This window comes from Sus scrofa, chromosome 9 (genome assembly GCF_000003025.6).
Source record: "Sus scrofa isolate TJ Tabasco breed Duroc chromosome 9, Sscrofa11.1, whole genome shotgun sequence".
Lineage (NCBI taxonomy): Eukaryota > Metazoa > Chordata > Mammalia > Artiodactyla > Suidae > Sus > Sus scrofa.
Genome location: NC_010451.4, coordinates 45,205,628 through 45,226,721, shown reverse-complemented (window position 1 = coordinate 45,226,721; position 21,094 = coordinate 45,205,628). Strand labels below are relative to the sequence as shown.

Sequence of the window (21,094 nt, the reverse complement as noted above, 5' to 3'; positions counted from 1 at the left end):
ATTGTGATGCTGGATGCTCACTCACATTCGTGAGCCCCTCCTAAAGGACCTGTTTGTATGCACCTGTGTGCACCTGGCTTTGGGATATTTGACTTGCAAGTGGAGGTTTGCATGTAAGCATCCTCAAGGCAGGAAACTCACTCTGTCATTCCGGACTTTGTCCTCTCTGAGCTCTCCTGAGTCTAGGGCAGGCTCTCTGGGACACTTAGCAGACATCAAATGACAGTGATAATGATGGTAGCCAGATGTGTCTCCAGGCGAGCCCCTAATTCTTACCAGTCTCTGGATAGGGCAGCCATAAACCAGCCTTCTTTTATCACAGACAGAAATCTAATCTCAGCAGCACAGAAAGCAGGAAGTCCACAATGGGACAGCCAGAGAGATGCCCATTCAGAGTGGAAAAAGCCTCCCACTGCTTCCCCTAAACAGATTGCTGGGACAAAGAAAACTATTTTCTGCCTAACCCTGGCTAATGGCTCTGCTGTGCAGAAAGCAGCAGAAAGGGCAGGGGTGGGTGCCCGGATCTCAGCCCCACACAGGGCAGGGGCAGGGGAGGGGTGGCTGTGTGAGGGGTCCTTGGGTCACAGGACCATGCACTGGAGGAGCCCTGGGGAGTGGGGTCTCCCTGTGGGGAGAAGGGGGCAGGAGTGCAGAATGCCTGAGAGCTTGAGCCAAGGTTGCCCCTTGGTCCAACAAACCCCAAACAAGTACTTGCTTTGCGCCTGGATTTGGGTCCTGGCTCTGCCACTTATCAACTGAGCAACTTTGAGAAAGTTGCTTCATTCTTTTAGGCTCAGTTTCCTGGTCTGTGAAGAGGGGACGGAATTAGGATCTGCGTGGCAGGGCAGTGGCGGGAATTAAACCAGGGGGCCTGTGTGAACTCCTGAGCACTGGGCCAGGCCTGTGGTAAACACTCAGGTAAAGCTGGCTGTTGGCACTAGCATGACTTCCTGAAGCCAGCAACTGGCATTCAGTTCTCCTGCTCCCTCCCTGAGCCAGCTCGCTGAGTTAAATTGGATGCATCGGGGTCCCCCAGCCGTGGGTGGGGTCAGCAGCACTTGGCACTTTCACCCCTCCCAGGGCGCCCAGTTCCCTGACCATCTGCAGATGATCTCAGAGAGACAGTAGGGAGTGATGGCTTGGAGCAAGATCTTAATTTTCTGCTCAGAAATTGAACCTGCGCAGCCTGGATGAAAACCAGGAATCCTAGCCACCAGACCAGCTAGAGGCTAGAAGCAGAATTGCTCTGATTCTTGCCCCCTGTCAAAAGCAAGAATGTTTCAGGGAGGCAAAGACTGTGAAAACAGGTACAGAGTTTATTGTTACAGTCACAGGACAACACATGGGACAGCACACAGAGAGGTAGTTTAAGTCAGAAGCAAAGCAGTAATACACACGCTAAAGAGGAGTGTGGGTGCAGGCGTCTCTCTCAATGAGGAGCGCGCCACAGAGGTGATTTCAATCACTTACATAGGACAGTTCTTCCGGGTCTTTGTTGACCTTCAGCCAATTATCTTGTTTTAATTCTCACACCTGACTGGACACAGGATCCTCCCCAATATGCGTGCACATCTTTTGGCAAAGATGGATTCTAGAGCAAAGGGTGCCAGGATGGTGTCAGGACTTATTATGTCCTGGTGACCCCTCCCTTTCTGATCCCAAGCATCTTACCGCGCATGTGCAATTGGGGAGCTCTCCTTGACCCCAGGGGGTGATTGAATGGTCATCTTTCTTAGGTGGAAAATGAAACAAGGCTAAAAGCACACAGACTCCTTCTTATCGAACAGGCCCATGTCACGGATGAGTTTCCAAAGGCCAAGATAGCCCCAAGGCCACAGACTACATGCCTCAACAAAAGGACCCCTGTCTGTAGAAAACCAAGCATCCCCTGCGGTGGGGGAGCCTGAGTCTCGCCTGCTCCGAGCTCCCAACCGCTCTGTTGGTCAACAAACTTCGCTTGCCGTCTCACTGCTCCAGCCTCTGCCTCCTTCTTCCTGCCGTTCTAACAATCTTATCGATCTACTCCAGCTGGGCTCAGCTCTTGCAGTTCACTTTCTCCTTGAAGTGTCAAAAAGCAACAAGGCCCAGTTGACGTGGCCTAAGTCCAGCTGTGCTCAGCCCAGGGGCCCCATCTACCCCCTACCTCTCAGAGGCACACAGGTCAGAGGAGGGCCGCGTTCCTCTGACCCCCACCGTCTCTGCTGTCTTGCATCGCTGCATCTGCTGTGACTTTTTGTCCCAGTGGTCCGCTACAGGTTGGAGTTCACCAAGAAGAGGGTCCACCAGAAAATCGGGGTCAGTAATACCTGTCACTGGAGGCTGTCATGGGGGAAGGTGTGGGACGTGCCTAGTTCCTTGCCTGGTGCACGGTAGGTCTGTGATAGGTGTCAATCTTCTCTCTTGGGGCGGGTCAAAGTGGGCGTGGTTAGTACAGGAAAGTCAAGAAACAAATCTTCACTGAGCAATGGTCATCGCCTGGCCCTGAGGTAGGTATTTGACATGTTTCCCAGATCAATCCTCATTATAACCCCAGGTCATAGAGAATGTCAGGAATACTTTCTTCACAGGTGAGGGAGTTGGTGCCCAGGGAAGTTAAGTGATTTGTTCAAGACCAACAGCACTTGATTCTGGTTAGTCATTATCCACGCTCATTCTACCCCTGTGCCTCGGCCTTCCAGAAGAACCCATTCTGTGGCACGGAAACTGCAGACGGCATTGTGGAGCTCTCCACCAAGCAGGAATTCTTTGCCAAGGAAGTAAATTTACCAACCTTGCTCCTTTTGCCCACTCTGATCCCCGGGGTGGTTCTTCCCCCTACGTGGCCTTGACCTCTCCTACTACAAGCGAAATCCCTTCTCTCTTGTTCCATCCTCCGCAGAGGGCAGGTGGGAACATTTAAATTGCATTCTCCACACCCAGCAGCTCTTAGGAAAGGACGGGAAACAGAAAAGAAACTCGTCGGTTGGTGTCTCTAAGGCCCCCTCTGACGATAAAGGGGGGCTGGACACTGAGGAGGGGAGAGAGGGGGCAGAAAGCGGAATCCTGACACCAAAGTTCAGAAGCCCTCTGCCTCGATGGCTTAGCTCCTGGGGCCAGTCCTCTCCCAGGCCCTGGTAGCTTTCTTATCAGCACAGCGGAGCTGGTGGGGGCTCAGGAAGTCTGCGTCCGGACCCTCCCACTTGGGCACCTGCCAGTCCCTGTCTCTCCTCCGATGGTGGAGGAACCAGATAAGAAAAACAGGCCCTAGATGGAAACTTACAAACCCTTATGTCTTCCCAGCAGGACTTCTGAAGCTGCCAAGTACATGGGCCTGGCCCTGCCTCACGTCTCATTCTAACCGCTATAAGCCTTAGCCCGCTCTCCTCCACCCCAAAACCCAAACTCCTCTTTCAAAAGTCCCTTCTTCCAGGAAGATGTCCCTGAGTCGTCCCACCTCTTATTCTGAGCCTTCTCTTGGTTGGTGTTTCCACCTCAACCAGGACATTAAGAATCAGCACTCCTAAGTACACAGTTTTGTTAATATTTTAAAACCTTTCCCATGCATGCAGGAAAAGGAAAATGTGAGTTTTCTCAACTCCTCAGTTAGGACAAAGAAACCCGAGAGATGGGTCTGGCAAGGGAAGAAGGACCAGACCAGTGCTCAGGAGACCTTGCTCTGGTCCCGACAGGGCCGCTGCCAAGCTCTGTGACTTTGAGCCAGTCAGTGCCCCTCTCTGGGCCTCAGGGCCCCAATTTGGAAAGTGTTCTCTAAGGTCTCATCTGGCTCGAATATTCCATGGCTCTGTTGCCTTGACTCTCCTCCTGAGTCTGTCTAGTTCAGGGCTCCACACACAGAAAGCTCTCGGGCCCTGTTTCTCAGGACTCTACCTTTCTGAGGCTGTTTGATCTCTCTTGCCCTGGGTGTCACAGCTTGGATCCACTGAGTTGGTGAGTCGTGGGGGAAGCAGCCATGGGGGTGGCGGTGGGGGAGGGGAGACCCAACTCCCCTGAGTGCCAGGGAGGGCCTATTGACAGGGCGATGCCCAGATTATTCCTGGAGAATCTGCTTCGTGGGCCTGGGGTGGGGCCGGTCACCTTGTGTGGCCACCAAACAAAATGCTCTCAAATCTTCTGTTGAAAAACAACCCTTTCATTGACTCATGACCCGAGGAGCAGGAATTTGGGCAGGGCCCCACTGGGCAGCTTGTGGTCAGGGTGGCTCAAGGGGCTGCCCTCAGCTTGGAGCTCGGCTGGGCTGGGAGTGTCCATGGTCCCCCTCTCTCTCCAGGGCGGTCTGACTTCTTCCAAGGCAGCTGGCCTCCAAGAGCTGGCCTTTCCAAACATCTCAGGCAGGCGTTGCGGATCTCTTAAGGCCCAGTCTAGAAAGTTCACAATGATAGTTCTGCCTCTTTTGTGGCTCAAAATAAGCCACAGAGCCAGCCCTGATTGAAAGGGAGAGAAAATAAATCCCGTCCTTAGGTGGGAGGAGTGGAAAATTTCACTGCTCAGGAGCCCTTGCTCTGGTCCTGGCATCTGTGGGATGGGACATATTACTGAGGCCCTCTTGGGAAATATGACTTACCATCATTTAAAAAACAGTCACCAGATGAGTCTGCTGTGCCCTGTGTCTGCGAACAGTGTCTCAGGGAGCCTGCTTCCCATCTCTCCCTTTCTCCTTTCTGTCAGACAAGGCTCAGCTTCAGATGACCTCATAGCGCTGATATGGGGACTAATTATTGATGCGTTGTGGTTTTCTCAGTCAATAGCATTTCTATTTTTTGCATTCAGAAAATACTGATTATATACCAATTATATCAGTAAGTGGGGCAGAGGGTGAAAGACATAAACCAGACACCCATCCCATCTTCAAAGTACTCACCCTGTAAGAGTAAACAACTTAGGGAGTTCCCTGGCGGCTTAGGGGGTTAAGGATCAAGCACTGTCACTGCAGTGGCTTGGGTCACTGCTGTGGCGTGGTTTGACCCCTGGCCGGGAACTTCCATGTGCTGCAGACGTGGCGAAAAAAAAAAGTAAACAACTCAGTCTATTCCCGGGGTGAAATCATGTGAAGGAGCTGTGTGCCGAGAGCTATAGCTGTCAGATGAATGGACAGAGTAGTGAGTGTTTACACTCATCACCTCCCTACAGCTACATTTAAGTTTCTATCTAAGGCCTGAAAATGAAAATCAATGGAGATAATGCTTTCAATGGCGGACATCCAGTATGCTCTGGTCTGAGAGGCACTTAACGCCAACAGCACCATCAGAGACAACTGAATTACAGGAGGGCTGAGAGGGATGGAGAAGTCAGTGGACCCCAGCGTCCATCATAAACAGAGAGGCAGCACCTCTGTGACCACAAGTGGACTGCTGACTTCCCCCCACCCCAGGATGCCAGGCCTCTGGCTACTGCCATGTCCCCTTGGGAGAAATGCAGGTTAGTTTATAAGCCCCTGAGTTTGCCCTGGAATAACCTCATGGCGCTTCATCGGCAGGCTTCATGGGACTTCCTGATACAGAAGGTCAACACTTTCTCAGTCCTGAATCATTTTAATTTTTTTTCCTAATCTCCACCTTAGACTTTAGGGTCGGGGTGGGACCTGGGGATGCAAAAATTGTAAGTGAATTCAGATCAGTCATCCTTGCCCAGCAAACGTGCCTGGGCTAGTGGGTTATTGCCTAGTTGCGAAGCTGGTTTATAGACTGAATGGAGGTTCCTGCTGGGTCCCTATGGTTCTTCCTGGCCCCAAACTCAGCTACAGTCTCTGTTCTGAGCTTGGAACCAGTGGGTTAGAAGAAAGTGTATGAGGATAAACAGGTGCCTCTCTCCACGAATGCTGGCTCCAGGCACTCAGGGCAGGCTGGGGAGTTCAGACGCCTGCTTATGCTAACAGGCTGTCAGCTTCTCTGTGCATGAGGAAAACAAAATGCGAAGCTATTCTGGTCTGTCTGGAGAGCCATTATATATTGAATTTCCAATGTCATTATCTCCAAAGGGCAACATCACTCAGTTTTCTCCCATTTGCATTCATTGGGAAGAGACAAATGGGTGCCTATTTGTAGAGTGGAAAGGCTGGGGGGAGAGTGGTCACGTGCTTCAATTTGGATAACCAGCAGCTCTGGAAGAAACGTGCTCATAATTAGAGATCAGCACCTTAAGGTGACGTTTCATGCTTACAAGTTTAAGTTAGTCAGACAGCAATTGGTTTTTAAAGATTAATGGGACTAGGGTGAATTTTCCACCTAGAAACAAATCTCACCCATGCTTTGATTTCATGTCTTGTTTCCTGACATACATTATAGTTTTCCAGTGGGAAGACAGAGAGAAATTTTATTTCAGACTTCTCCCACCCTGACTGCCTTTGCTTTCTTCCTTCCCCCAAATCAAGACCTGGATATGAAGATAGCTAAGGAAAGGAACCATGTGGACCCACTCCAAGAAGAGAGATGCTGGGATTTGTGTTTTTAATGCGCTGGCACGTGTCCAGTGTGTGCCAATGGGGCCGTCAATGGCACATAGAGGCCTTTGGGGTAGGAAGACCTGTGCCAAATTTCTTCTTCCTCATGATGAAAGGCTGCCCTCCCCACTTGTATCCATTAGGATTGTGTTGGCTGCATGAACAGAAAATCAACTACAGCAAATTTATGTAATAGGAGTTGAGTTTTCTCATGTAACAAGAACACTGAAATAAGGTCATTCAGTGTTGTTGACAGCTCTTTCTAGCTTTCTGCTCTGAAATCATTTGTTGGAAACCTCTTTCTTCATGGTTGCAAGATGGCTGCTTCACCTCCAGGCATTGCATCCATGTTTCTGACCAAAAAAAAAAAAAAAAAAAGGATAAGATATAGAAAACAAACTTACCAAAGGGGAAAGGGGTGGGGGGAGGGATAAATTAGGAATTTGGGATTAGCAGATACAAACTACTATACATGAAATAGAGAGGCAGTGCTTCTGTGCCTGCCCGCTTGCATCTCTCACAAGCGTCCTATCTTAATAAATCTATTTCTTGCCTATCAAAAAAAAAAAAAAAAGGAAACAGAAAAAGAATGTCCTGCTGTATAGAACAGGGGATAACATTCAATTTCCTGTAATATACTACAATGGAAAAGGATCTAAAAAAGAATATATAAGTATGTGTGTGTATAGATGTATGTGTATAACCGAATCACTTTGCTGTACACCAGCAACTAACACATCATTGTAAATCGACTATGCTTTGATTAAAAAAAAAGAAGGAGGACAAGGGGGAGGAAGAGGGGAAGTAGTGGAAAAAGGGGAAGAAGAAGAAAAGACAAAGGGCAAAAGATACGTATTACTGTGTCTTAGTATTTTTCCTCAGTATTCTGGGATGCCTTCTTAAATTAAATATTTTTTACTATTTAAAAATATTTAAGAATATTTAATATTCTGTTCCCATCTCCTTGGCCAGAACTGGGTCATATGGATGCTCCTAGTCGCTGGGAAATCTGAACACAATGATTTCTCTGTAAGGATGCGGTTGATTCTTGTATTGATTTTTGCTGTGTGACAATGATTTCTCTGTAAGGATGCGGGTTCGATCCCTGGCCTGGCTCAGTGGGTTAAGGATCTAGCGTTGGGCATGTGTTACAATAATTCAAGCACCTAGGGCTTGATCTTGGAAGCAGGCTCTGGCTTACCTAGTCATCTCCTTTATTCACAAAGGAGAAAACTGAAGGCCAGGGCTGAGTCTCTTCCTGGCAGTACCCACGGTCCCAGGGTTCGGGGTCAGTGTGGAAGTACCTGCAGCCCCTCTCAGGCTTGGACAGTTACAGCCTTGCTCAGGAACCCCACACCCCTCATCCTACTGGTCTCCATCGCGGCTCAGGCTAGAAGCCTCACTGCCGACAGCAGGGCTTCCTGGCTACAACAGAGGGGCCAGCCCTTGCCGTGTCCATGTCCGTGCTTTCTGCCAGTGCCTGGCCCAGGGCCCTTCCTACAGGCCCCGCTCCCGCCGCTCGCTCAGTAGAGATGCCTGCTTACCCAGCACTCCCTCTGAGCGCAGGGCTCAGCCTCCCGGTGGGGTGGGGGCTGGTCAGTGTTCTCACATCCCTTTCACAAGGGAGGAAACTGAGGCTTAAGAGCTTCGCTCCATGATGTGCTCAAGGTCACATCACAGGTAGAGACACACAGCTAGCATTTAAATCTTCTAATTCAGTTTGTCGCCTGGAATTTGGAGCTGCGGAGGGGACTGGGGAGGGGGAGGTACTGTGAGCCGGCAGGGACAGGATGAGGGGCCCTGAAAAGGGGGATCTGGGCAGCGAATCTGTGGTTCCGGCGAGCCCCCGCCCCCAGCACCCCTCCTGGCTCTCGCTGAAAATGACAACTCCAACCAGAACCGCCTCGCGCCCACGACACAGCCATTCGTGCCTTAGGTGCACTTCCCCGTTAATTGCCAGGCCTCCCAATTAACGTGGGTTGCTGTGTCTGGTGCTGGGTTATTTTCTCGTATTTTTCTGTTCCCCCCAGTTTACTATCTGGGAGAGGCACTAGCTCTGCCACCGTGTTTGTCTCGCTCCCTCCCCACCCTCAGCCGAGGAAAAGCACGGAGCAACAGCTGGCGGCGGGTGCGCGCCGGGGCTGGCCCGCCCCCTCGCCGACGCTCTCCTGTTGCTTCCCGGAGCCCGCCCGCCCTTTGAAAAAGAATCCCTCCCGCACCCGGGAGCCGCGGCAGCGCGCTCGGAGCGGCGGGCGACGGGCAGCACGGCGACGGGGAGAGGGTCCGCGTGCAAACGCTCCCCGGAGGCCAGCGGACGGTGACACCGCGGTCGCCGGAGCCCAGCTGGGACGAGACCCCGCCCACCAGTCCCCACCCCTGCAGGACGCGCCACTCCAGCCCGTCCAGCCCTTCCTGGGAGGGGAGGCGGAAAAAAGGGAAAGCCTCGCCCATCGCCCTGCCCCCAGCCCCGCCACTCCCAGGCTCCTCCGGACTCGGCACGTCCTCCTGGGATTGTCTCCGGAGGGGACCGCGCTGTGCAGGTAAGCGGCTGCAAAGGTGCCAAAGTTGGGTTCTTCCGAGGAGGGAGAGAGGCTGGGTGGGGACGGGTCGTAGGGCGCCGGCATGCTGCTAGGTTTTGTTTGTTTCGGTGGGTGTGAGCGGTCCTCCCGGGGCCGCTGCCGCTTGGGCGGCGGAAACCGGGTGGTGGATGGAGACCAGGAGGTGGGCGTCGGAAGAGAAGAGGGGCGGAGGGGAGGCAGGCGGTGTCGGTGGGGACGAAGCTGTACTGGAAAGGCACTTGCTGCTGCCTGGAGCTTGTGGCACTGGTTTTGGGAGAAGGGGAAAGAGCTGTTCCCCTCTACATCCAGGGGGAGTTTTCCCTTTGTTACTTGGAAGCTCTGGACACTTGAGTGGAGTGTGCAGATGTGAAGACGGAAGGTGGCTGGCTGTGAGTGTGAACACAGGAGCCATGCAAAATGGGCTCGGAGCTTTGGGGGGACAAGGGGAGCTGGGGCTGGGCAGTAGGCACAAGCGAGGGCGGGGGCGGCAGGTAAAGAAGGGCTGAAATTCCAGGGCGCGGGATTGATGAGAGTGTTTGCATCAATTTTCTTCTCCCCTTGTCTAACCAGCCCCAGCTTCTTCCAGGGGGCCCTGTCCCCTCCTCTCCTTTCCTAGTGCCCAGCCCTCTTTCCCCAGCGGTGCTGCCCCTGGCAGAGCCTTTCCCATTGTGTCTCTTGGGCGTCAGTGCAGAGATGGAAGGGCAGCCTGGGGCTCCAGGCACTTGCTTCTGGGCTCTTACAAGTGGTGGCTGGTAGAGGAAGCTCCCCAGGGTGGGAGCAGGGAGCAGCCACGGTGCAGAAATGGGCCTGGCCAGGCCCCTGCTGCCCACCTCCGGACTCAGGGGCCTGTGGCTGTTGGGGCTTCTCCCCATGAACGTGGCCTCTGTCTCCACTTCCTTTGTCTCCTTGGCGTAGGGCGCCCCCCAGATTTCCAGGTTTGGAGATGGATCAGTGGGCAGCCCCTGTCCTCTGTGGAAGGACCCCTCCCACTCTGGGGGCCCAGCGCCCTCATTTTTTATATGTGTGGATGTGTTTCCGCAACTTGGCCTTTTTCACGTGACCTGCCCGGTAGTTGCCATGGAAACTCCAATTCTCAGCCTCCCTCCTTTTCCTGCCCATGCTTCACCTCCATATCCCCTCCCCTCCCCCCAACATGGTTGCCTAGATACTGGTTATCCCCGACCTCACTGGGTAGGAGACCCTGAGGAGCTAGCTCCCACCTCAAACTGATGTGGCCCCCACCCACTCCAGCTGCCCCCCCATACACAGCACACGTCACAAACACACCTCAAATATGTACACACTTGCCACACCATGCACATACTCACACACACACCGCAATCCTATTTGCCACACACACTACACAAACACACTACACAACACATGTATCGACCACATATATACCACATACACACCTAATACGCCATACATACACCACACCACAACACACCACCCACAATGCTAAGTGTCCACCCTACCATTGCACTGTGTGTGCTTTCACAGACACCCACAATGTCATATACCATTGCTTCCTCCAACACACACACACACACACACACACACACACACACACACACACACACACACACGAGTACTTCTGAAGAGGCCTCCAGCTGAAAGAGAGAGGGCAGTTTCCTGCCTTATCTAGCTCTGTGCCCAGGTGCCTGTAGGGGAGACTCAGAAGGCCAGGAGGAAACATCTCCCCAGGAACCTCCCAGAGGAAGATGGAGAGAAATTCCAGATTCTCTCAGAGGGCGCCTCTCCTAGGTGCTAGATGTAAGAGCCTGGGCATGGACCAGATTTTAAATCTCTCCACAGCTGCTTTCTACCTGCCTTGACCCAAGAAAGCCTGAGGCTCCTGGCCCAGCCCAGGGGTCTTAGCTCTGCCCCTAGATCTTCCTGCTTATAACAGAGTGTCAGGCAGCTCCGGGACCAGCCGGAGGCTCTGAGCCTCCGCTAGGGACTGCCAGGAGAGCAGGGGAGACAGGGAGAGGAGACAAAGCCTGGTGGGGGCTGGGAGGAGAGGGAAGCCAGAAGGAGCATGAAAGAGAGGGGCCAGGTGAGTTTAGAAAGTGTAGGTATGGTGATGGGCAGGAAGAGGGCCAGGCTAGCCTGTCTCTCCCAGGCGTGCTTTCTTCATTTCTCCTTGGCTTCATCTGTGTGTCTAGGAGAGGAAGCGGGTTTGCAAAGGGCTCCTGGATGCCCAGAGCTTTTCCATGATCTGTAGCCTCTCTAGGGGTCTGGTGGCAGACACTGGAGGCCAGGGTCTCCTTCCTGGCCACCTGAGGACCCATTTCACCCAATCATTCAATGAATTGTTCCAAGTACCTACTCTGTGTTCATTGCTAGGGTCATGAGCGTTGAGGAGGAAGGCAGAGTCCCTGACTTCAGAATCCTAGATTTCTCAGAGCTGGAAGGCCATGGTGTTGAGGGGGAAACGGAGGCTCAGAGGTCACACACCCAGCAGTGGCTGAGGCCGCCGACTCTTCTGCCAGGGTCTGTGACCCCACACTCCCCACCCCACATGTCTTGCTTTCTTTTCTCTAGTGCCCGCCATCTTCTGGGGCCTAGGCTGTCCCTTCCAAAGTGTGGGTGCCCTAGTGGGTGGGGATCCTGCTCTCTTCTGTTTTCTTGGAGGATGTGACCTGGGGTGGGGGAGGAGGAACAGTTCCCTAGACCCAGGAAATGCCCCATAGGCACAGGGAAGCCAGCCCTCTAGATCCCCCATAAGTCAGAGCCCCACCCCGTTGGACCTAGCTGGCTGCCATCTGAATGGCATTCTGTGCCAGGCAGCCCCCAGGTCTCACTGTCTAACAAATCACCCACCAGCTTCTGCCTGAGTGCCCTGGAGGAAGCACACCGGTCCTGACAGGCCCGGCCCCTGGAGGCAGAAAGCCTGGAGCATAAAGGCGATGAACCTGGAGGCGCAGACGCAGGCTCTAGTCCAGTCCAGGCTGCACTCCAAGGGAAGTGCATTTATCCCACAGATAGCCTGTTGGATGCAAACTGTGTTTTTGGTGAAAGTCGGAAAGGGTTTAGATTGATCTCCAGCAACTGAAAGCCTCCATGACCTGAGACGTCTGTTTCCACATCTGTGAGCAGAGGGGTTAAATCCCGTGATTGCTAAGGTGTCCCTTCTCCACATTTTTGTAGATGATACAATCTTGAAAGAGATCCCTTCGCCCTCCAGGTGCCAAATGATACTCGGTATTTCATCACATAAGGTTGCAGCTGAGCTGAGTGGGAAGGGGCTTTCTGGCCGGTTCCTCTGGAGAAGGCCTCTCCCTGTCACCCTGTGGGATGGGATATGCTTAGGAAACCAAGAACCGTGCTGTCCTCTGTGGCCATAGGCCCCTCCCTCCCAGGCACTGTGTCTGCCTGGTCTCTTCTGCCAGGATGAAAACCAGGGCCAGGTGGAGTCTTGGGAGATGTGACCTCCGAGAACACAAGGTCCAGGGCCATCCTTTGGTGGGTCTCTGAAGTCCTCTGGACAGAGAGCCTGGGGCCAGCTGGAGAGCGTGATGGGAGATGCTGGTTGCTGGCGCTGATGAGAAGAAGGATCTCTCCCAGCCGAGACCAAAGCTCAGAACCAATTTGGCAGCATCTTCACTGCTCAGAATGGGAAGGAGGAGGGGAGACTCTGACCTGGGAAAGTAGGAAGTCAGCTTGGAGCCCACACAGGCACATGCTTGTTGCGAAGATCCTCTGGGGAGCGGGAGGCTCCGAAGGAGGGCTTGGGGCCTTGGGGACCAGGCTGGGGCCGTGGGAATGTGGCTGCTGCAGCTCAGAATATCAGTTTGGGGCCAGGAAAGATGGAGGATCTGGTTGGAATGACAGTGACCCCCACACGGCTGGAGGGCAAAGCCAGGAGTTGGAAGGGCCCAGAGGCAAGGTCTTAAATTCACGGACACCCCTTTAACTAGTGTTAATGGGGTCCCTCCCTCATACCAGCCTCCGTGGGCTTCTCTGGACCCACAGAGCTGGGAGATGATGGTTTCATTCACTGGAGCCTTCCTGCCCAGGTAGATCTATTGCTTTGCCCCGTCCCTTCCCCTCTCCCCTGCTGACCCCACCCGTACCTCCATGGGGAAGGCTCTGCAACTTCCTTCTTCAACAGGCAGGACCCCACGCTCCCTGGCACGTGGCTCCTGCTGCACACACTCTCCGTTTCTCACACACACATCGTCTCCATCCCTGACACACAGGCACGCGCTCACAGCTTCCTGCGCACCTGCTCACCTCGCCTGTTGCAGTCTCTCACCCAGACCATGGTGACGGCCTCGGCCCCTCCGTGTTCTCAGCTCCCTCCTTCCACCCCGATCCTAGGGCCTGGTGTCTCTGGCCTCTCCATTGCCTGTTAATCAGGATGGGTGCCTGGTGCTGGGCCTCGAGGTTTTCTGGAACCCTGCCGCAGCTACCTCTCCAGGCACCCTCTCCAGATGGTCACTTCAGTCCTGTACTGCCCTCTACCTCCGCTCAGGCCCTCCCAGGAGTGATCTATCTCATTCCAACCTGCTGAGTAGGACGTGGCGGCCTTTGGAGATCCACAGACTTGGGGGTCTCATCTGGGTGCTGGCACTTCTTAGATTTCTTAACTCTTCTAAGCTTCAGTTTCCTTATCTGTCCAATGGGTATGAGGACTGAGTGAGGATAGGCTGTGTCCAGTGCTTCTTGTGGTGTCTAGCACATAGTAAACACTCAGTAGGTATTAGCTGCTATAATAATAATAATAGGAGTTCCCGTTGTGGCGCAGTGGTTAATGAATCCGACTAGGAAACATGAGGTTGCGGGTTCAATCCCTGGTCTCCCTCAGTGGGTTAAACGATCCGGGGTTGCCGTGAGCTGTGGTGTGGGTCACAGACATGGCTCGGATCCTGCATTGCTGTGATTCTGGCATGGGCCGGTGGCTACAGCTCCGATTAGACCCCTAGCCTGGGAACCTCCATATGCCACGGGAGTGGCCCTAGAAAAGGCAAAAAGACAAAATAATAATAATAATAATAGTATGACATAGTTATTGTTATTTGAATGCCATTGTTGTTGTTTAGCGTCCCCTGAGGTTCCTCTCCAGTGCTCCTTCTTTCAAAGAGCATTTTCTTTTTCTTTTTTTTTTTTTTTTGTCTTTTTGTTGTTGTTGTTATTATTGTTGCTATTTCTTGGGCCGCTCCCGCGGCATATGGAGGTTCCCAGGCTAGGGGTTGAATCGGAGCTGTAGCCACCGGCCTACGCCAGAGCCACAGCAACGCGGGATCCGAGCCGCGTCTGCAACCTACACCACAGCTCACGGCAACGCTGGATCGTTAACCCACTGAGCAAGGCCAGGGATCGAACCCGCAACCTCATGGTTCCTAGTCGGATTCGTTAACCACTGCGCCACGACGGGAACTCCTCAAAGAGCATTTTCTAATTCCCAGACAAGCTTTATGCCTGAAATGCTCTGTAGATTCTTCCCTTAGAAGACATGTCCACTGGGCCTGCTTTTAGCAACTCACGTCCATGCCTGCTGCTCACTCCCACTCGTACCTCTTCAAAGTTAAGGTCTGTTTGTCCCCCAGACAGGGCCCGGCACAGTGTCAGACATGGAGAAAACCTAGGAAGTATCTGTGAACTGAACATATGTGGGAAAAATCCTCACCCATCAGGAGATGCCAAGAGTACACCTGTCCCTGTAAGCTGGCTCCTACCTGTCACTCGTCCCCAGGTGCATACCACATACCTGGTACATACATTCCTTTATACTCGGGTGTCCTCTTAGTCTGCCTGGTCCTTTGGTAGAGTCTGAAAACAGAATCCCCATCAGAGGTCCGGGAGGTGCTTAAGGGCTGAAGTCAACAGCAGGAAGCATATCCCTCATAGCGCTTTGGTGACTGGGATTTTGATGGACACTTGGAGAACTGGCAGGAGAAAGTCAGGGAGGGAGGTCCTGAGAAAGTGTTAAAATTTACAAATTCCGGCCTGATCCTCGGGTTGTCCTGAGCTTCGTTTGGATTATGACTTAAAGGGATAGTGCCGAAGCATCCATTCATTGTCATCAGCATTTATTGAGCGGCTATTATGCAGAGTGTCGGAGAGTCAGAGATGCCTAGAATGTGCCTCTGCTTCCAGGAGTTCATTGTCTGATGGAGGAGACACACATGCTAGTGCCGGTGGTTCCCGGAGAGAGGTGTGGGCCGTGGCTCTGTGGGATTGGGGCAGTGGGGTGTGAAGCAGGAGGGAGGGGACAGCGCATTTCGGGAAGCAGAAATAAACGGGGTTGGGTGAACTTCCATATGTGCATGTGACCAGATAGGGCAGTTTTCCAGGTAGGCAGGCCCAGGGGTCCAGGTTCATCCCCAGGCCATTTCCACCCCAAAGCAAGATACTGTGAACACAGACAAAGCGCTCTGTAGGCTCCACTGTGCTGGCCAGAGCTGGGCTTTTAAGGAGGTGGACTGTTGGGCAGAGAGAGTGGGAGGGGTCGGTCAAGCTGCCAGGTAGTGTGGTCTGGCTGCGGGCTGGGTTGCATGGGCCTGGCCCCTGGGCTTCTGGCCTGAGCAGCTGCTCCAGGCTTCTCTTTCTGCGGCTGGGACTGTTCATCTGGCCTCTCTTGAATGGGCCTTTGTCAGCAGGCGTGGGAGGGGAGTGATCCCACTGCTGGCAAGACTCACTCATGTCCGCCCAGCCTGCTGGGGCCCCGGCCTGGGCTTCTGTGTGGTGCTGCCCACCACCCAGACCTCCTGGAACTGGACCGAGATCCCCTGGGGACAGGCAGGCCTGGTCCCACTCCCTGACTCACTCTGGGCAATTCGTGTCAACAGCCTGCGCTGGAGTTGGCCACACAACGCTGCCCCTTGTGCCTGCCTCTCAGGGCTGTTAGGAGAGGCAGGGGGGTGATGGCTGGGATGGCGCTGCAAAGACTGTCACAATCGGCAGTGATGGGAGGAGAGTGGCAGCAAGGCCCTGTGACCCTGCTGGTGGGCCAGCTTGGGGTCTTTGCGGGGAATCTTTTTTAGAAACCAGGCCTGTGTTTATGATTTGTGAATTCACTGTGTCCGCGTTTAAGGAAACAGCCTTAATTCTTTTCGTGGTCAGTTCTTTTCTTCCTCTTCCCGTAAGTCAGTCCACATTAAAGGCGCCTCTGAGTTGAAATGGCAAGTTCTCTGCTACACGTTGAGGAGTTTTGTCCCCCTACCCTTCCGGGCAGCCAGGTTGGATTGAGCCTGGGCTCTAGAGAAACAGCTTTAAGTCCTGGGGACCAGTGGGCCTGTCTTCCAGCCTCCCAATTGACGGGGGGCCTTCCTCCCAGATGTGGGGTGCCCTCCTCCCAGCTGATGGGGGGGTTCCCCCTCCCAGCTGGGGGGTGCCCTCCTCCCAGCATGGGGTACCCTCCTCCATGAATGAAGGATGGTGAGGCAGACCCAGAGATGAGGCTGCTCAGGGAGGCCCGGCCAGGCCCGAGGGCCCTGTAATGAGAGGGACCAGGTAGGACAGGGCCACCCTGGAGGGTGTCAAGAGTGATGATCAAGAGTGATGATCTGGGCCAGAGGCCGCTGCCTTGCTTGCAGGCTGTCAGCTGCCTTGGGGCAATGCAGGGAATTTGGTAAAGTGACTGCAGCCGCTGTGAGCTCCTAGAATGTTACCACCCTTTGTTCTCTCCTCAGTCCTTGAGTTCTCTTGGTTCTAAAGCCCTTCTCTGGAATTTTGAAAGGGGTGCCAATCATTTCAGCGCAGGCTATTAAACAGAATAATTGATGTTTAATGCTTATTTGATGGGCACTTAACTTGCAAATCGGGGAAACTGGTTGCATTTTCCTCTGAAGGCCGCAGATCCATCGGTGACCTCTAGTTGGACCCAGAGCATTTGTTTTAAAAGGCAGCTTTAAAAGCCTTTGCTAGATTTTGGCTCTGTGATCCTGAATCAAAGAAACCCAGCCCCTATGACAGAAGCATTGGACACCATCCACAGGGCACAGGACTCCACCCTACTTGCCAGGAAGGTGAGCAGATGTGGGAGTGATGGGTTTGGAAAGCTGTTTTAACTGAATTAAAATTTTTAAAAATTGTTTTTACTAGACTTTTTAAAGTCCAGCTTTAGATTTACAGAAAAACTGAACAGCTAGGACAGAGAATTCCAGTATAACCTTCCTGCACACAGTTTCCCCTATTGTTATTATTTTTATTTTTATAGCCGCACCTGCAGCGTGTGGAAGTTCCTGGGCTGGGGGTTGAATCAGAGCTGCAGCTGCTGTTCTACACCACAGCCACAGTAACACCGGATCTGAGCCACATCTGTGACCTACACCACAGCTTTTGGCAACGAGGGATCCTTAACCCACTGAGCAAGGCCAGGGATCAAACCCGCATCCTCAGAGAGACAGCATTGGGTGCTTAACCTGCCGGGCCACAATAGGAACTCCAGCTTCCTATGTTATTATCTTCCATTAGGGTGGTACATTTGTGACAATTGATGAAGCAATATTAATATGTTGTTATTGACTGAAGATAATGTTTTATTCAGATTTCTTTAGTTTTTCTTTCATGTCCTTTTTCTGGGCCAGGATCCCACCCGGATGGCCACATTACTTTCTGTTATTTCTCCTTAGGCCCTTCTTGGCTGTGACAGTTTCTCAGACTTGCTTTATTTTTGATGAGCTTGACAGTTTCGAGGAGGACTGTGTCCTCTGTGGTAGGATGCCCCTCCGTGGGGGTTTGTCTGATGTTTCCTTGTGATTAGACCGGACTTCGGACTTTGGTGGAGGAAGATCCCAGAGACAAAACATGATTTTCATCACATCCGTTCGAGGGTACATCCCATCAGCGTGATTCCTCACTGTTGATGTTGACGGGACTGGGTTTCCAGTCCGTTTTATGCCCTCGCATTCAGCACAGTTCCGAGGCCTGGCGATGGGAGCTGTGGTCCTTCCACTCCTCGAGATGAACATCGGTCTGTCAACCAGCTCTGCCCGGCTGTCGGCACTGCCCCAGCTGTCGCAAGTCATGGGTAGCATTGAGACTTTGCAGCCAGGAGAGCCTTATTAAAGAGCATAAACAGAATGTGCCACATGCCAAATCCGTGCTCATGACCTGCCACAGGTGCTCTTTGAGTCTGGAGAAAGGCTGCAGGTCAGCCCCTGGGCGGGAGTGGGAGATGGTCAAAGACAGCATTTCTCAACCACGGCTGCGCATTAGAATGAGGGGGAGATTCTAAAAATTACTGATGGCTGGGTCACACCCCCTGAGTTTGGAATTTATGAAACTGAGTTGATTCCTAGGTATTATTATTACTTTTTTTTTTTTTTTTTTTTGCTTTTTTAGAGCCACACCTGCAGCATATGAAAGTTCCCAGGTTAGGGATCGAATAGGAGCTGGCCTATACCACAGCCACAGCAACACGGGGTCCAAGCCGCATCTGCCACCTACACCACAGCTCACGGCAACGCTGGATCCTTAACCCACTGAGCAAGGCCAGGGGTTGAACCTGCAACCTCATGGTTCCTAGTGGGATTTGTTAACCACTGAGCCACAATAGGAACTCCCTATTACTATTAAAATCCTCAGGTGCAGCCATGGTTGAGAACTGGAATGAACAGGGAAGGGGAAGGGCATTCTAAGCAGAGGGAACAGAATATACAGTGGCCTGGAGATCAGTACACACATGGCAGGGGACAGAAGTATACCATCTTAGCTGTAAGTAATGGGAGAAAATACTAGAAGGGTAGAAAAGGAATAGACTTAGAGGTATTTATATGCCAGAATAAAAAGTTTTGATTTTTAGAAAATAAATGGAATACGGAAGCACCAAGAATACATTTGAGTTTGGAAGAGAAGTAATCTGAATACACGTTGGGTAGATTAAATCATGCAGTAATCCATGTCCAGGACAGATAGGAGGAGGTTAAACATGGAATCAGCTGCTGCAACAGCCCAGGGACATGATAATGAGGGTCTGAACTTGAGTGAGCAGTGGAAGAGGCGATGATAGAGGTACTGCAGGCATAAGCGTGTCTTGGACTTGGCCATGGATACGATATGGAGATTGGGAGGGAGGAAGCCCTGTGGACTCAGTTAGACTGTAAGCTCCATGAGGCAGGACCGTGTGGCTCTTGCATCCCCGGTCATGGCTGAGTTTCTGGGCCACCATAGGCCAACAATAAATGTTTGTGACTTTGGTTATGGAAAGGATAATGATGCCGCTCTTTCCAAAATGACACCTTGTTCCAAAATGACTCTCCTTTTCTCTACCTAATTGCAGGCAGATCTCAGCTGTTTGGGAAGCTGTCTGATTAAGTAACTCAGGCCAAGGCATAACTGACTGTTAGAGTTGGATGAATTTACCTTTTAAAAGAAGAAATGGTAGAATGAAGAACTCTGTCCTTGGGAGAATGTGGGTGTGGATGTGTGTTTGAGTAGAGGTGGTCTCTATTTCAGTTCTACACCCGAATCTAATTCTGAGCCATACTGGGGGAAAAAAAAGGGGGCTTGGCAGCCCCCACTGAAGGGCGGCTGAAGTTAAATAAAGCTATTTACCTTGGGTTATTCTCTCACCTTGATTTTTCTCCCCTGGCCTGGGTACGAACACTCCAGACCAGGGAGCCTGCTTGGTCTTGCGTCAAGGTCAGCATGTTCATTTCCCTTAGTTCCCACGCGTTGCTCCACTTGCCAGGGAGGCAGCAAGGAGGAGCGGGCAGAGCCTCGTGTGTGGCATCCACAGAATTAGGAGCTAATGCCAGGTGTGCCAGTGTTAGCTGCGGGACCCCGGGCCAGTGACGTCACCCTGAGCCTCACCTTCTCTAATCTGTAAAATGGCAGTGCTCCCCAGCATCGCCAGCCGTTGTGCTTGATGCTGATGCTCGTGACGTTGTTGGGTGAGCAAGGGGTCCTACAGGTGTTGAGTGTTATCAGCATCACCATCACCACCGTCATCCCCTTCAGCCACCCTGGGCAGGGAGCAGGAGCAGGCTGGGGTGCAAGTTGGTCCCCCGGTGCTGTACAACAGCCACAGGTAACTCTCAGGGTCTGGGGCTGAAGAGTCTCTGATGACTTATGAGAGTCCTGGGACTTAAGAGTCCTGGTGTATCTTACAACATCCTCCCTTAAACCCAAGAGGTAGGGGCCCAGCTTCCCAGTCGGGCGGAAGTCCACTTGGCCTGTCTAGGAGTCTCAGGGCCTGGCCCTCCTAGGGAGACACACTGAAGGGGCTCCTTGAGGGAGACAGTGGCTTCTCCAGGAAGGACTCTGGGTTAGGAAGGAGGCTGGGTGTGCTGGCCAAGGGGCGGGACGCTTGAGGCCCTCCAGGTCCAGGCCTCGGGCTCCTGGATCCTGTCCAGCAGGCGCCTTGGACAGCAGAGACCTTGTGTCTTCCGTGGGGCAGCCTCCCCGCAGCCAGGCAGGGCGTGAGATGTTTTCTCCCAGGAGCGGCAGCTGCCTGTCGACTCTCCTCCCCACAGTCCTGGTGCATGTTCCTTTCTTTGTTCTCCAGAGCCGCCAGCCTGAGTGGGGCAGGCGGGGTACCGTAGACGCGCTCAGGCGGCGAGGACAGAGGCCCGGCTGCTGCCTCACAAGAGGACAGCAGCGAGGAGGGTTGCTTGACCCTCTTCCAAAGCAGATTTCTTTTTTCTTCTTTTTTTCTTTTTTGCCTTTTCTAGGGCTGCACCCACGGCATATGGAGGTTCCCAGGTTAGGGGTCCAATGGGAGCTGCAGCCCCCAGCCTACGCCAGAGCCACAGCAATGCAGGATCTGAGCCGTGTCTGCGACCTACACCACAGCTCACGGCAGCGCCAGATCCTTAACCCACTGAGTGAGGCCAGGGATCGAACCTGCAACCTCATGGTTCCTAGTCGGATTCGTTAACCACTGAACCACGACGGGATCGCCCCAAAGCAGATTTCTTTTCTTAGCAGTCTCCACCTCTCCTCACTTTGTCCATCTCTTGCTCAGTTTCTGCCGAGAACACCTCCCCTCCACCAGCCTTCCTTCTGACCTGTCACCTCTTCCTTTCTCTTCCCTTTGCCTGCCTCTCCTGCACTGTCTTTGGGCCCCTGCCCCATGCAGTTTCTCCTCCTCTGGGATCTTTTTCCTATTTTGCTGGCTTCTCTGGTTCTCTCTGTCCCTTTCTGTGTC

The 21,094-nt window shown here is 52.9% G+C and overlaps 1 protein-coding gene across 4 annotated transcripts in view; it reads left to right on the top strand.

Moving 5' to 3' along the window:
* The window catches only part of FXYD6 (FXYD domain containing ion transport regulator 6), a 35,854-nt gene continuing 23,232 nt past the window's right edge, over positions 8,473-21,094 (top strand). Inside the window, exon 1 of one of the 4 annotated variants that reach the window (XM_005656632.3) lies at positions 8,473-8,976. The gene's annotated coding sequence lies outside the window, so the exon portion shown is untranslated. Of the gene's footprint in view, positions 8,977-9,209; positions 9,384-21,094 lie in introns of those variants that run through there. The other 3 variants (XM_005656634.3, XM_005656633.3, XM_005656636.3) reach the window with 3 other exon arrangements.